Source organism: Triticum urartu, chromosome 3A (assembly GCF_056163025.1).
Source record: "Triticum urartu cultivar PI428250 chromosome 3A, HENAU_Tu73, whole genome shotgun sequence".
Taxonomy (NCBI): domain Eukaryota; kingdom Viridiplantae; phylum Streptophyta; class Magnoliopsida; order Poales; family Poaceae; genus Triticum; species Triticum urartu.
The window spans coordinates 260,908,680-260,922,793 of NC_141875.1; the positions used below are offsets into that span (position 1 = coordinate 260,908,680).

Consider the following 14,114-nt stretch of genomic DNA (forward strand, 5'->3'; position numbering starts at 1 on the left):
AATAAATTACTATTGGGCAATTGATAGAAAATTGAATATTTATGATGAAATCCAATGAAATGATCAATAAATAGGCATCACGTCCAAGATTAGTAGACCGACTCTTGCCTGCATCAACTACTATTACTCCACACATCGACTGCTATTCAACATGCATCTAGTGTATTAAGTTCATGGAGAAATGGAGTAATGCAATAAGAACGATGACATGATGTAGACGAGATCTATTCATGTAGGAATAGCCCGCATCTTGTTATCCTTAATAGCAATGATACATGCGTGTCTTGTTGCCCCTTCTGTCACCGGGAAAGACCCCGTACAATCTAACCCATCACAAAGCACATCTTCCCATTGCAAGAATAATCAATCTAATTGTCCTAACTAAACCAAACATTCGAATAAGAAATACGAGGCTATAAATAATCATGCATATAAAAGATCAAAGAAGATTCTAATAATATTCATGGATAAAAGATCTGGTCATGAACTCAAAGTTCATTGGATCCCAACAAACATACCGCAAAAAGAGTTACATTAAATAGATCTCTAGGAGACCATTGTAATGAGAATCAAAACAGAGAGAAGAAGCCATACGCATCATCGGAGAGGCAGCAATTGAAGGAAATGTGCCCTAGAGGCAATAAGAAAGTTGTTATTTTATATTTCTTTATTCATGATAAATGTTTATTATTCAAGCTAGAATTGTATTGATCGGAAATATAAATACATGTGCGAATACATAGACAAAGACTATGTCCCTAGTGAGCCTCTACTTGACTAGCTCATTAATCAAAGATGGTTAAGGTTTCTTGACCATGGACATGAGTTGTGATTTATAACGGAATCACATCATTATTTAGATTATGCAACTCCCGAATACCGAAGGGATTCCTTGTGTGCTATCAAATGTCACAAAACTGGGTGGTTATAAAGATTATCTACATGTATCTCCAAAGGTGTCTGTTGAGTTGGCATAGATCGAGATTAGGATTTGTCACTCCGAGTATCGGAGAGGTATCTCTGGGCCCTCCTGATAATACACATCATAAGCTTGCATGCAAACGACTAAGGAGTAATCACGAGGTGATGAATTACGGAACGAGTAAAGAGACTTGCCGGTAACGATATTAAACTAGGTATGTAGATACTGACGATCGAATCTCAGGCATGTAACATACCGATGGACAAAGGGAATTACGTATGTTGTCATAACGGTTGGACCGATAAAGATCTTTGTAGAATATGTGGGAGCCAATATGAGCATCCAGGTTGCGCTATTGGTTATTAACCTGAGATGTATCTTGGTCATGTCTACATAGTTCTCGAACCCATAGGGTCCGCACACTTAACGATATAGTATTATACGAGTTATGTGATTTGGTCACCAAACATTGTTCGGAGTCCAAGATGAGATCACGGACATGACGAGGAGTATTGAAATGGTCGAGAGGTAAGGATTGATATATAGGACGATTGTATTTGGACACTGGAAGCGTTCCGGAAGGTATCGGGTATTTATCGGAGTACCGGAGGGGTTATCGGACACCCCCGAGGGAATACATTGGCCATATGCCGATGAGTGGGGTGCACACCAGCCAACAAGGGGTGGCGTGCCCCCTATGGCAGGAGGCAAATCGGGAGAAGGAAAAGAGTGGGTTCGCCCCCTTCCTTCTCTCTTCCCCCTTCCCTTTTACCTCCGGTGTTTTATGGAAGGGGGCGCCACTTGGGGAAACCCCAAGTAGGATTTGGATCCTACTTGGGGTGCACCCTGGCTTCCTCCCCTCTCCCTCCCGCCTATATATTTGTGGGGGCGCCCCTAGCACACCCTAGACAATTTCCTATCGATGTGCGGCGCCCCCTTCACCGTCTGCGCCTCCGGTAATATTTTCGTAGTGCTTAGGCGATGGCCTGAGGAGATCAGTTCACCGTCACCACGCTGTCGTGCTGATAGAACTCATCTACTACCTTGACGTCTTGCTGGATCAAGAGGGCGAGGGACGTCATCGAGCTGAATGTGTGCAGAACTCATAGGTGCCGTACGTTCGGTACTTGATCCGTCAGAGCTAGAAGAAGTTCGACTACATCAACCGCGTTGTCAAATGCTTCCGCTTATGGTCTACGAGGGTACGTAGACACACTCTCCCCCTCGTTGCTATGCATCTCCATGGACAGATCATTGTGTGTTGGTAGAATTTTTTTTTTCATGCAACGATTCCCAATAGTGGTATCAGAGCAAGGTCTATGCGTAGATGATATGCATGAGTAGAGCACAAAGATTTGTGGGCGGTGATAGTCATACTGCTTACCACCAAAGTCTTATTTTGATTCGGAAGTATTGTGAGATGAAGCTGAAGGAAATATGCCCTAGAGGCAATAATAAAGTTATTATTTATTTCCTTATTTCATGATAAATGTTTATTATTCATGCTAGAATTTTATTAACCAGAAACATAATACATGTGTGAATACATAGACAAACAAAGTGTCACTAGTATGCCTCTACTTGACTAGCTCGTTAATCAAAGATGGTTATGTTTCCTAACCATAGACATGTGTTGTCATTTTATTAACGGGATCACATCATTAGGAGAATGATGTGATTGACTTGACCCATTCCGTTAGCTTAGCACTCGATCGTTTAGTATGTTGCTATTGCTTTCTTCATGACTTATACATGTTCCTATGACTATGAGATTATGCAACTCCCGTTTACCGGAGGAACACTTTGTGTGCTACCAAACGTCACAACATAACTGGGTGATTATAAAGGAGCTCTACAGGTGTCTCCAAAGGTACATGTTGGGTTGGCGTATTTCGAGATTAGAATTTGTCACTCCGATTGTCGGAGAGGTATCTCTGGTCCCTCTCGGTAATGCACATCACATAAGCCTTGCAAGCATTGCAACTAATGAGTTAGTTGCGAGATGATGCATTACAGAACGAGTAAAGAGACTTGCCGGTAACGAGATTGAACTAGGTATTGAGATACCGACGATCGAATCTCGGGCAAGTAACATACCGATGGCAAAGGGAACAACCTATGTTGTTATGCGGTCTGACCGATAAAGATCTTCGTAGAATATGTGGGAGCCAATATGAGCATCCAGGTTCCGCTATTGGTTATTGACCAGAGACGTGTCTCGGTCATGTCTACATTGTTCTCGAACCCGTAGGGTCCGCATGCTTAAGGTTTCGATGACAGTTATATTATGAGTTTATGAGTTTTGATGTACCGAAGGCGTTCGGAGTCCCGGATGAGATCGGGGACATGACGATGAGTCTCGAAATGGTCGAGACGTAAAGATCGATATATTGGACGACTATATTCGGACATCGGAAAGGTTCCGAGTTATTCGAGTATTTTTCGGAGTACCGGAGAGTTAAGGGAATTCACCGGGTAGTATATGGGCCTTATTGGGCTTTAGGGGAAAGAGATAGGAGAGGTTGGGCGCCCCCCAAGGCCTAGTCCGAATTGGACTAGGGGGAAGGGCTGCGCCCCCTCCTTCCTTATCTTCTCCTTTCCCTTGCCTTGACTCCTACTCCTACTACATGGAAGGACTCCTAGTTGGACTAGGAAAGGGGGAATCCTACTCCCGGTGGGAGTAGGACTCCCCTAGGCGTGCCATAGAGAGGGCCGGCCCTCCCCTCCTCCACTCCTTTATATACGGGGGCAGGGGGCACCCCCTAGACACACAAGTTGATCCACATGATCATATTCTTAGCCGTGTGCGGTGCCCCCTTCCACCATAATCCTCGATAATATTGTACCGGTGCTTAGGCGAAGCCCTGCGACGGTAGTACATCAAGATTGTCACCACGCCGTCGTGCTGACGAAACTCTTCCCCGACACTTTGCTGGATCGGAGTCTGGGGATCGTCATCGAGCTGAACGTGTGCTAGAACTCGGAGGTGCCGTAGTTTCGGTGCTTGATCGCCCGAACCGTGAATACGTACGACTACATCAACCGCATTGTCATAACGCTTCCGCTGTCGGTCACACTCTCCCCTCATTGCTATGCATCACCATGATCTTGCGTGTGCGTAGGAATTTTTTTGAAATTACTACGTTCCCCAATAGAAGCATCCCAGACTAACCTTACATGTCCACACACACGAGATCGGTTCCACCGACAGACATGCATACTAGTTTTGCATAAAGGTGGCTGGTGGGTGTCTGTTTCTCCTACTTTAGTTGAATCGAATTTGACTGCGGCCGGTCCTTGATGAAGGTTAAAATATCAAACTTGACAAAACACTATTGTCGTTTGATGCGTAGGTAAAAATGGTTCTTGCTAGATGCCCGTAGCACCCACGTAAAACTTGCAACAACAAAGTAGATGACGTCTAACTTGTTTTTGCAGGGCATGTTGTCATGTGATATACGTTATTTTATGAGATGATCATGTTTTGTAAAAGTTATCGGCAACCAGCAGGAGCCTTATGGTTGTCTCTTTATTGTATGAAATGCAAATGCCATGTAATTGATTTACTTTATCACTATGCGTTTGCGATACTTGTAGAAGTAATAGTTGGCGAGACGACTACGACGCAATGATGGAGATCAAGGTGTTGAGCCGGTGACGATGGAGATCATGACGATGCTTTGGAGATGGAGATCAAAAGCACAAGATGATGATGTCCATATCATGTCACATATTTTGATTAAATGTGATGTTTATCTTTTATGCATCTTATTTTGCTTAGTACAATGGTAGCATTATAAGATGATCCCTTAACTAAATTTCAAGGTAAAAAGCGTTCTCCCAGAGTATGCAACGTTGCTATTGTTCCTCGTGTTGAGACACCACATGATGATCGGGTGTGATAGACTTTACGTTCACATACAACGGGTGCAAGACAGTTTTCACATGCGGAATACTTGGGTTAAACTTGACGAGCCAAGCATGTAAATGCATGGCCTCGGAACAATGGAGACCGAAAGGTCGAACATGAATCATATAGTAGATATGATCAACATAGAGATGTTCACCATTGATGAGTACTCCATATCACGTGATGATCGGACATGGATTAGTTGATTTGGATCACTTATCATTTAGATGATCGAGGGATTTCTATCTAAGTGGGAATTCTGAAGTATTAATTGAACTTATTTTATCATGAACTTAGTCCTGATAGTATTTACATACCCATGTTGTAGATCAATGGCCCGTGCTACCGTTCCCTTGAATTTTAACGCGTTACTAGGGAAATCTAAGTTGAAAGATGATGGTAGCAACTACACGGACTGGGTCAGTAACTTGGGGATTATCCTCATTAGTGCACCGAAGAATTATGTGCTTGATGCACAGCCAGGTGAAAGGCCTGCCGCAGGAGCTAATGCTGATGTTTTGAACGTCTGGCAAGCTTGATCTGATGACTACTTGATAGTTCAGTGTGCCATGCTTTACGGCTTAGAATCGGGACTTCAAAGACGTTTTGAACGTCACGGAGCATATGAGATGTTCCAGGAGTTGAAGTTAAAATTTCGAGCAAATGCTCGAGTTGAGAGATATGAAGTATCCAACAAGTTCTATAGCTGCTGTCGGCATTCTGGCAACGGGGGTACCCAGACTTGCCTGCCTGCGTCCCACGCCGTGGCTCGCCAATGGCCCAGTATGGCCCAGCTTCAACATCAACAACTCAAGACCCTCGCGAGTGGCCAAGCCTCGCGTGGCGGACGACGCCAAGACATCCACGAGGAGCGGCCTCCTCATGCTGGCTCCCGATGTAATGCCCCGAAACCGATGCGTCAGGTGTCTTCCGTTTATTCGTTGTCATTGCCATGTCATTCGCTTGCGTGTTGCCCTTTTCCATGTCATCATGTGCATCTCATTTGCATTCGTCTTCATCTCTTGCATCTGGTCACTTTCTCCGTTCTCCGTTTCAGAATCTGGCACTCTCACATGCACCCGCCGAACCTTCCAGATCTCATTTCGTGAGAGGGAGAAAAATGTTCTTGGAATGGGCCGAGAGTTGACAAGTGGTCTTGGTATATAACCGGTAGACCACCTGTCAAATTCCGTTCTATTTGCAGGTCGTTTGATGCCCCAATGGTTAACCGTGTTAACCGCCAGACCCCTTTCTCTTTGCAGCCCAACAACCCACTAGCCCACCTAAACCTTCTCCAGGCTCTTCGCCGTTGTATCACGATCGTGTCGGTGAAAACCGCACCTCAATAGCCCTCTCCTAGCTCCCTCTCCCTATAAATTAGCACCTCCCCCTCAAAATCCTGATCAAACCCTAGCAGCAAACATATCCGCCCAAGCCGGAAACGTCCAGCCACTGCCGCGAAGCGAACCAGGAACTGCCATGTGGCAACTCCACCGCCTCCCACCACCGCCGGCCCGCGAGTTCACGGCAGGCCCGCCAGGGCCAGCGCGCGCTGCCCCGTCCACCGCCATCGCGCGCTTGAGCCTCCCTCACACTGCCGTCGATCTTCGCCGTTGTCGCCCCGCTCCGATGCGCCACCTCGCCGCCTCCCGTGCCCGTCAGCCACCGCCGCCCACCAGACCCCGCGTCGGAGCCGAGCCGCATCACCGCTCATGTCGTCTCCACCTCGCCGGCGCCAGATCTAGCCGAATCCGCCGCCGTCGCTCCACCGCCCGGCGTCCTCCGACCTCCTCGGCCATCTCCTCTCCCTTGTCGTTGGCGAGCTCACAACCATCTCGGTTCGCGTGCCGAAACCCTCGATCCACGAGGGTATATTTCTGCTAAGTCCCAAAGTTTTTCCATCTCATGTGTACTTGTTGCAATGCTCATACTCCGTGCTCGTTGCTCTGATTTGCGCATACGATATGTCAAAATGTTTCTCTCTGAGTGCTCTAGAAGATGGAGTAGTTTGCATGCATGTTACTCCTCATCTTGTTGCCCTAATCATTGTTGCAAAAGTGCTCAATGATCTTATCTGCTGGAAGTCATCATAACTTGTTGATTTGTCTTTTTATAGCATTTCGTGTGATTATCTTTTGAGCATCATGTCAACATGTTTTAGGAGCATATTCATGCCATCTTTACAATGGTGCAACCCATGCATTTTTTATGTGCCCTATGGTGACTAGCACAAGAATGCAAAGTAGGGTACTTGCTGTTGCTGATTTCAGTGACTTAGTGTTTTCTGCTAAGTCTGAACCTGCTATATTATGTTTCCATGTTAACTTGATGCTACAAGTGAATCCATGCATAATCTATAGTTTCTCATTAAGGATGTTTTGTATATCTTCTTATCCTCTATCTATTCATGCCCTTGTTTGAAATTATGGCATGCTTTAGGTTATCATTACCATGCCCTAAATTTGCTAAATAATGTTTCTCTCAGCCTGTTATCAGTAAGTTCAGTTTTGCCATGTGAATAGCTAGTGTTCTATGCATCCTATGACCATGTGCTTGCCATGAGTAGCTGAACAAATATGCCTTCTTCCCTTTGACTGTATTCACATGCCATGATATGCTTTATGTTGAGTTAACCAAGCTTGAAAACATGTCTACTTGTCGCTGTTTCTGCCATGCTCACTACATTCCATTAAGTCTCTAAATCTGTTATCATTTGCATTCTTGCCATGATGTTTTGAGCATGTTCTATTGGTTTCTAGAAGTAGATCAGTGATCATGTTTCGTAGTGCTCTACATGTACATTCTTGGCAGGCCCTTTGATGCCATGAAATGTTCCCGTAAAATACACTTTTTTTATCTGAAAGTGTGCATCATGAATCTGTTTTTAGCCTTAGTCTGTTTTTCACTCAGTCTGAGAATCTGTTATGACTTGCTTACTTGTCTTGATTAATGCCATTGATCTAGATGTTATATGGAGATTCTTAGTAATCATGTTTTGCCATGTTTAACCTGTACTTTAATGACATTCTTTTTCTTGTTATTTTCTTGCACTGTAGCCTCATTGTTCCATGCCCCCAACATGTCAACATGTTATTCCTGCTCACACGTATGCCCATTTTTTCACTAAGTCTTAATGTGTGTTATAAAGTTACTTTTTGCATTGATCTCACTGGATTAACTAGTGGGTGTAGCCGCACATTTGTGCGGCTAGGTTTTGATATAATTATATTGCAATGAAAAATTTGCATTTATGATACTTTGGTTTAATCATTTTATTATTTTATTGACATTGTATGAAATTTTACTATTATTGAATAAGAAACTCCTACATACTTTTAATTCATTTTCGTGTGTGTGTTTTGGTTGTTATCATATATTCTTCTTAGTTTTTTCATCCATTTTAGGCATTTCCTATTATGCCATTACATGGCCATAATCCATTATAGAAAAATTGAATTGTGTAAAATAGACTCACTGTTGTAATTAAATATAAAATCTCTTTACACATTTTATTTATGCATATAGACTATTTTTGTATAATAGAGAATTTTGACTCACCGTCGATTGATGCTCTTTTTCTCTTGATTCAAACTTCGATTATGTTTATTGTACAATATTATTTATACAACATATTCCTAACAATTTTGACTTGTTACGTTCATCTACACAATCATATTTTTTTTTCACTAATTTGTCAACTATATGATTTGTATCCATTTGAAAATCTTTACTAAAAAATGCCTTGTCAGCTAGGTTTGTATATATATATTATATTTAAAAAATGCCATTGGTCTAGCATTTCACCCCTTTTTTAATGTCCTAAACCTCTTTGTAGCTAATGTTTTAATTTTTCTTTTGGTTATATGTAGTCTTTTTAACATCCTTCCGCCAATGTGGTTTCACATGTAATAGTGAATTTTTGTAGTTTTGCCACGCATCGTATTTCTCACTTGTTTTTTTTCTTTTTCACAGAACGTATTTCTCACTTATCGGTCAAAGTACGTGCTATTTGTCCATCCATCAGAGCAAAATATGTACATCTAATATTCCTGCCATAGCAAAAAGTAGGAAAAGGCTATTGTTTTCCCCAAATCACGCCGACAACAAAATCCCCTTTCTTACTGTACTATTCTCTTTGTGATTTGGGTAGGGTGGGCAAGGGAGATCCCAGGAGGACGCGTCGTGCTACTCGACATCTTCATGGTTGGCGCGGCCGGGGCGACGGTGCTGGAGGTTGGTGGTGCGGAGGAGGCGGTGACTGACCTGACGAAGGGTGCACATGTTCGCGGATTTCCCAGCGATTTGGTGTGTGCCGATCTTCCAAGCCATTCTGACCATGGAGGCGACCGGGTGTTCGAGCAACTATTCTTGCTCTGGCCACCAGTGAGATCGCATATCGTCATCGCGGATAAGGAAAGGCGGATGCGAGTCGCCTGGGAGATCACAGGTGCTGGCAGAGAGCTTTGGCGTTGTGTAGAATGGCCTCTCGTTCCTTGACGCTTAGGTTGATGAAGAGCGACAGGTATGAATCCCTCTGCATGCTCCCATTCTCCTCTTGCTTCGCATCATTTGTAGTAGTTCATAATGTGACTTGCTTAGTTTGTGTACGTACAGTCTTATTCATGTATCGATTACATGTGGGATCTACACTATATAACTATTTGATCTACCGTTGATTTCCCTTTCATTTTGTAGGGAATTGAAGTTGCATCTTTTTTCATGTTCACATTGTACTGATCCTTAATTTATCGTCTCTTTAGCATTTCCTTGTGACACTAATTTATCGTCTCTTTATATAGCCAACATTATATGCAATGTATTACCGTGTGACACTAATTTCATATATTATAGTTGATGATGTTTCTGCAGTTGTTAACATCTATATGCATTAAAGTAGCTGGAAATATTAATCTGCATAGGCATCTACTATTGTAACACATGATTCAATATAGTTAGGAAAATCCAATTTCTAATCATTCAATAGATAAAATGTAACCCTCATTTCTTGTCTACAAAATAATTGTAAATCCAATCTACAAAGTCTTTTTGTATTAAAGCTTCCTCGCCTTATTTTTTACTGTACGTTAGTTATTTCTACCAAACTTTGTATTGAAAAATCATGAGTTGGTTCTCATATGCATTTACTTGAGGAATAAAAGAAGTTAAAATATCTCCTTGTATACTATATTCTGTGCACTATTTTCGCTTGGGCACTTCATGTCATTACTTAACACCTTTAATCCTTCTCTATTTGTGACTCAAATCATTTCTCCTCTTGCTTGGCAGTGTATGTACGTTATAAGTTGATTTATTTAAGTCACTTGTAAAATTTGTTCACAGGTAATGTGATGATTTTAAACTTCAATTTCTGAAGTGTCTAACTTTTACAATGAAGCACTATCTACTTGTAATTATAATTTAGGAAATTTCCTCATACATAATTGTTGTTTTCATGGATAGATTATTCAGAGAATGTGGATTATAGACTTATTATTTCACTTGTCATTGATCTCCCTTTTGATTCTTTAGGGGTTAGAACCGAGAACTTACATTATTGTCTTTGTCATTATTTTTCTTTGTAAAGGCGCATCTAACCCAACTTAAAAATATTGTTTCTGCCACACTTCCATAGCATGCAAGACGAATCAATGAAGAAAATTAAGTACACATTACTTAATCGTATAGAGGACTAGATGCGCCTTTACTTTCTTAACTTTGTTGTTCAATGACAACATCTTAAGCCAATCATCAGGAACAACTTACTGTATAGTTTTCTGTGACAATGCTGATATTATTATTTTGAGCTTGAACCTATACATATTTGGTGTATAATCTTTGGGTTTGTCCAGATATCCCATCCAATGAGTGGTGAGAGATCTCATGCAGGATGGAGTACCGGTTCATGGATTTCCTGGACAAAATTGTTCTACTGGGTCAAGCTGTTGGTGCCAGGGCATCAATGCCAAGGTGGCATAGGACAGAGAATAATTGTTTACCAAGGCAAGCTAATGGAGAATAACTGGATCCTGCGGCACAGTACAGATGGTGGACTACTGCTATGGTCTATTAGAGGTGTGCGGGTAACGGAGGCAGATTCATATGAGGAGATAGCGAAATAAATAAATAGCACCAAGATGTGAGCAACATGTTTGGCCAACCACTGTGTTGTTGCCCTCCTCATCGTCGGTGTTGTTGGACTTCTACCACATGTGAGTGCTGATGATAACCATCATTCTAAATAATATTATGGCTTATAATTCCTACATAGCAATGTAAAGTCGTTTTTTATTTGTTGTTACCTTGTCTTAGCAATTAGGTTTTAACTTGTTAATTGTAAAAAAACTACGTCAGTTGAGATACAATGGTTGAATTTTTACATGTGTTGCAACTAGTACGTATAATATTGAACATCTATTCATGGTTTTGTTAATCTGAAAAGGTTATATGAGTCATGGAGGTTTTAGTACCCAGAACAATATCTTTATTTCGCCTACTTTATCTTCGAGCTGACCACTTGTATTCTTCCTTATAGTGGCAGTAGCAATGGATATTATTTTACCGTGCCCAAGATCCGACTCTTCATCTTCATGCCTTCCTAATTGTTTGTACTGCTGGACTTTTACCACCGTAAGTGTTATTGCTCTGTATCCTTCCTAATGCAAATCATCTTTGTGCTCCTTCCTAAGATTTCTATATTACTCGTACTATAATATTGGAATTTTTCTCATGGTACACTTGAATAGAAAATGCAACATGATAGAAGAATTGTTACCAAGAACATAGAACTCCCAAAAGTATATGTCTAACTATATTTCAAATAAATACAATATGACATGCTTTTCATAGTGTTAATGTCTCCTTATATTGGTTGATCTAAAGAAAGTATTCAGTCTATTCTAGACTAAGGACATAATGCTATTGCAATATAATAAGTTTTCTTCTTATCTTTGTAGATGTCAAGTACACTTACTGTATATATCTTGGTAAGTAAAATATGTTGCCCTATTATTTAATTGATAAGCTACTGAGGCACCAATTTTCTAGATAATTTCATTGCTGTCCTAGGCTTCGGTTTACGTACTTCATCTTCATCTTCAAGCCTTGTATTGTTTCGGCTGACATCTTTTCCCTTGCTTTCTGGCAAACATGCTCCGTGTATTCTCCTCTGATTCATCTGATATTACAACATATCCCGGTCTTCTTTTCTTGTCACCGTGGAACTCACGTGACGATGATGTTATTTTGTCTTGATGCCCATCTTTGTTTATTTTAGTCACATTACTATCGTGTGGTTCCTATTTCATTCGCACCAGACACACCGTAGTTTGGTAGTTGAAACATTATTATTCTGTGACTGCAAAATAAATATAAATTTCAAATTAGACACATTTATAAAAATCTAGAAGTGTATACAGTGGAAAAACCAATCACCATTTTATCGGTGCATGTTCTGCTTCTTCCTTTCATGTTTTAACACAGTGTCCACCTCATCATCCATCAATTTCAATGCAATATATGTAAGGTGAATTAGTTAGGGAATTCCAGACACGATACTTAATTTTTGAAAAAAAGTTAAATGCACCTTTACCTTAGCTTTATCATTCAAGTAGAGCATCTCAAGCCTATCATTGAGCACAAATGTTCTTTTTACTACATAGTTTTCTGTACCAAAGATGATATTACATCCATTCAACTTGGCATTTCATTTCCCATCGAATGATCTCAGCAAGTTAGAGATAGATGTATTAAGCAAGCTTGGAGCGTCCTTTCCAAATAAAGTGCAACTTGTAGTAGTTTTATGCTCACTAATTTGGAGTCGAATACAATACCTACCACACCATTCATGATAGTGAATCATAAATATTATATAATACTCCATTTATTTCTGAACTATAAACATACCTGAGAATTGTTTTTCTTTTTCTGCATGTTTCTGTAGTGTATCCTTTATAGAAACTCGAGCAATAATCTGGGTAAACCTCTAGAGATCCTTTTACCTCATCTATGTTTGCTTTGTATGAAAAATATATTTCACTTACATTGCTCATTGGCAGTATTTTTATGGATTCCACAACCTTGAAATTTTGAATCCATAAATAGATTGCTCTTTGATATGAAAGGTAGCATGAATTGTTTGGCCCTATGAATAATGAGATATACTTAGTATTTTTTATTGAGAAGATAGAACAATTTCAAAAATAGCTATTATAGGTCAAATACAAATAAGTGATGCTATAACTTAATTGTAGTAATGTACATGAAAATAGGTTGTTCTTAAAGAAGCTGTCAAAACTTTTTGAGATGTAAATATCTAAACACACATGGAGTGCTGATATTACCTCAACTTGATGGTGTTGCTATACAGCTGGGCGTCCTGGTTTTTTCGGCGTGTGTTTGGATTGGGGCTTTGCTCTGTTGGGCATCGCGGCATCGGGAGTGCAGATTGGATGCTTCAGTACCTGCAATCCATCATGGATGATATTGTACGCTTCAGTACCTTCAATCTGCCGACATGGTGGACGCATACTGAATGCTTGCTGCTATCGTGCTGGCTGGCAATAGCGGCGTGTGTGTGTTTATGCTGCTTGGGGGCTGGTCGTCGCATATGATACGTGTATGTGTTTATGCTGCTTGGGGGCTGGTCGTCGCATATGATACGTGTATGTGTTCTTGTCCAATTGAAGTTGTATGTTTGCTAGAAATCAATCACGGCATGCAAATCAATTAGGCACTGCATGAATACGTGTCCGTGTGTTTCTCTTGTATATGAAGCATGCAGACATGACCAAAGTCGGCTGACTGGGTATGTTAATGTGTTTTATCTTCACATATTCGTACATGTCATGATTGGCTTTTTTAATCAACCGTAGTTTTTGTACCAACCGTACTTGTATGTAACCGTTCAACGTGACACCATAAAAGCTCAATACTATCGGTATATATATTTTATGATGTTATGTAAAACCACTTAAATCTTAGCCGTTGTTACTGTAATCTAATGGCGTAAAAAATATTAGCATATGTGGAAGAACGTGATGGCTTATTTGACTCTTGCTTTAAGTATATAATAGATCCTGATGCCTATGAACCTGAACCTTGATGTTAGTTGAAGAATGTAATTTGTGCTTTGAATGCATACCAAGTTTGTGTCCATATGTTTCCTGTACCATGTTGTTTCCTTGATTGCAAAGTGCTTAGTTGCTATTTTGGGTAGATTGTGTTTGAAACTTGTATGGAGTGTATGTGATGAACCGTGGCTCCGTTTGGAGCATGCTCTACATG

The 14,114-nt window shown here is 40.9% G+C and overlaps 1 long non-coding RNA gene across 2 annotated transcripts; it reads left to right on the forward strand.

Annotated features, from left to right (window-relative positions):
• Positions 1 to 8,900: 8,900 nt before the first annotated feature.
• LOC125543970 (uncharacterized) lies at positions 8,901 to 13,714 on the forward strand. 2 transcript variants are annotated; one of them, XR_007299171.2, is made up of 5 exons: positions 8,901 to 9,354; positions 10,682 to 11,041; positions 11,371 to 11,459; positions 11,786 to 11,815; positions 13,198 to 13,714. It is a non-coding gene; the product is annotated as an uncharacterized LOC125543970 (long non-coding RNA). The 2 variants fall into 2 exon arrangements; XR_007299172.2 differs by lacking the exon at positions 11,786 to 11,815.
• Positions 13,715 to 14,114: the final 400 nt, after the last annotated feature.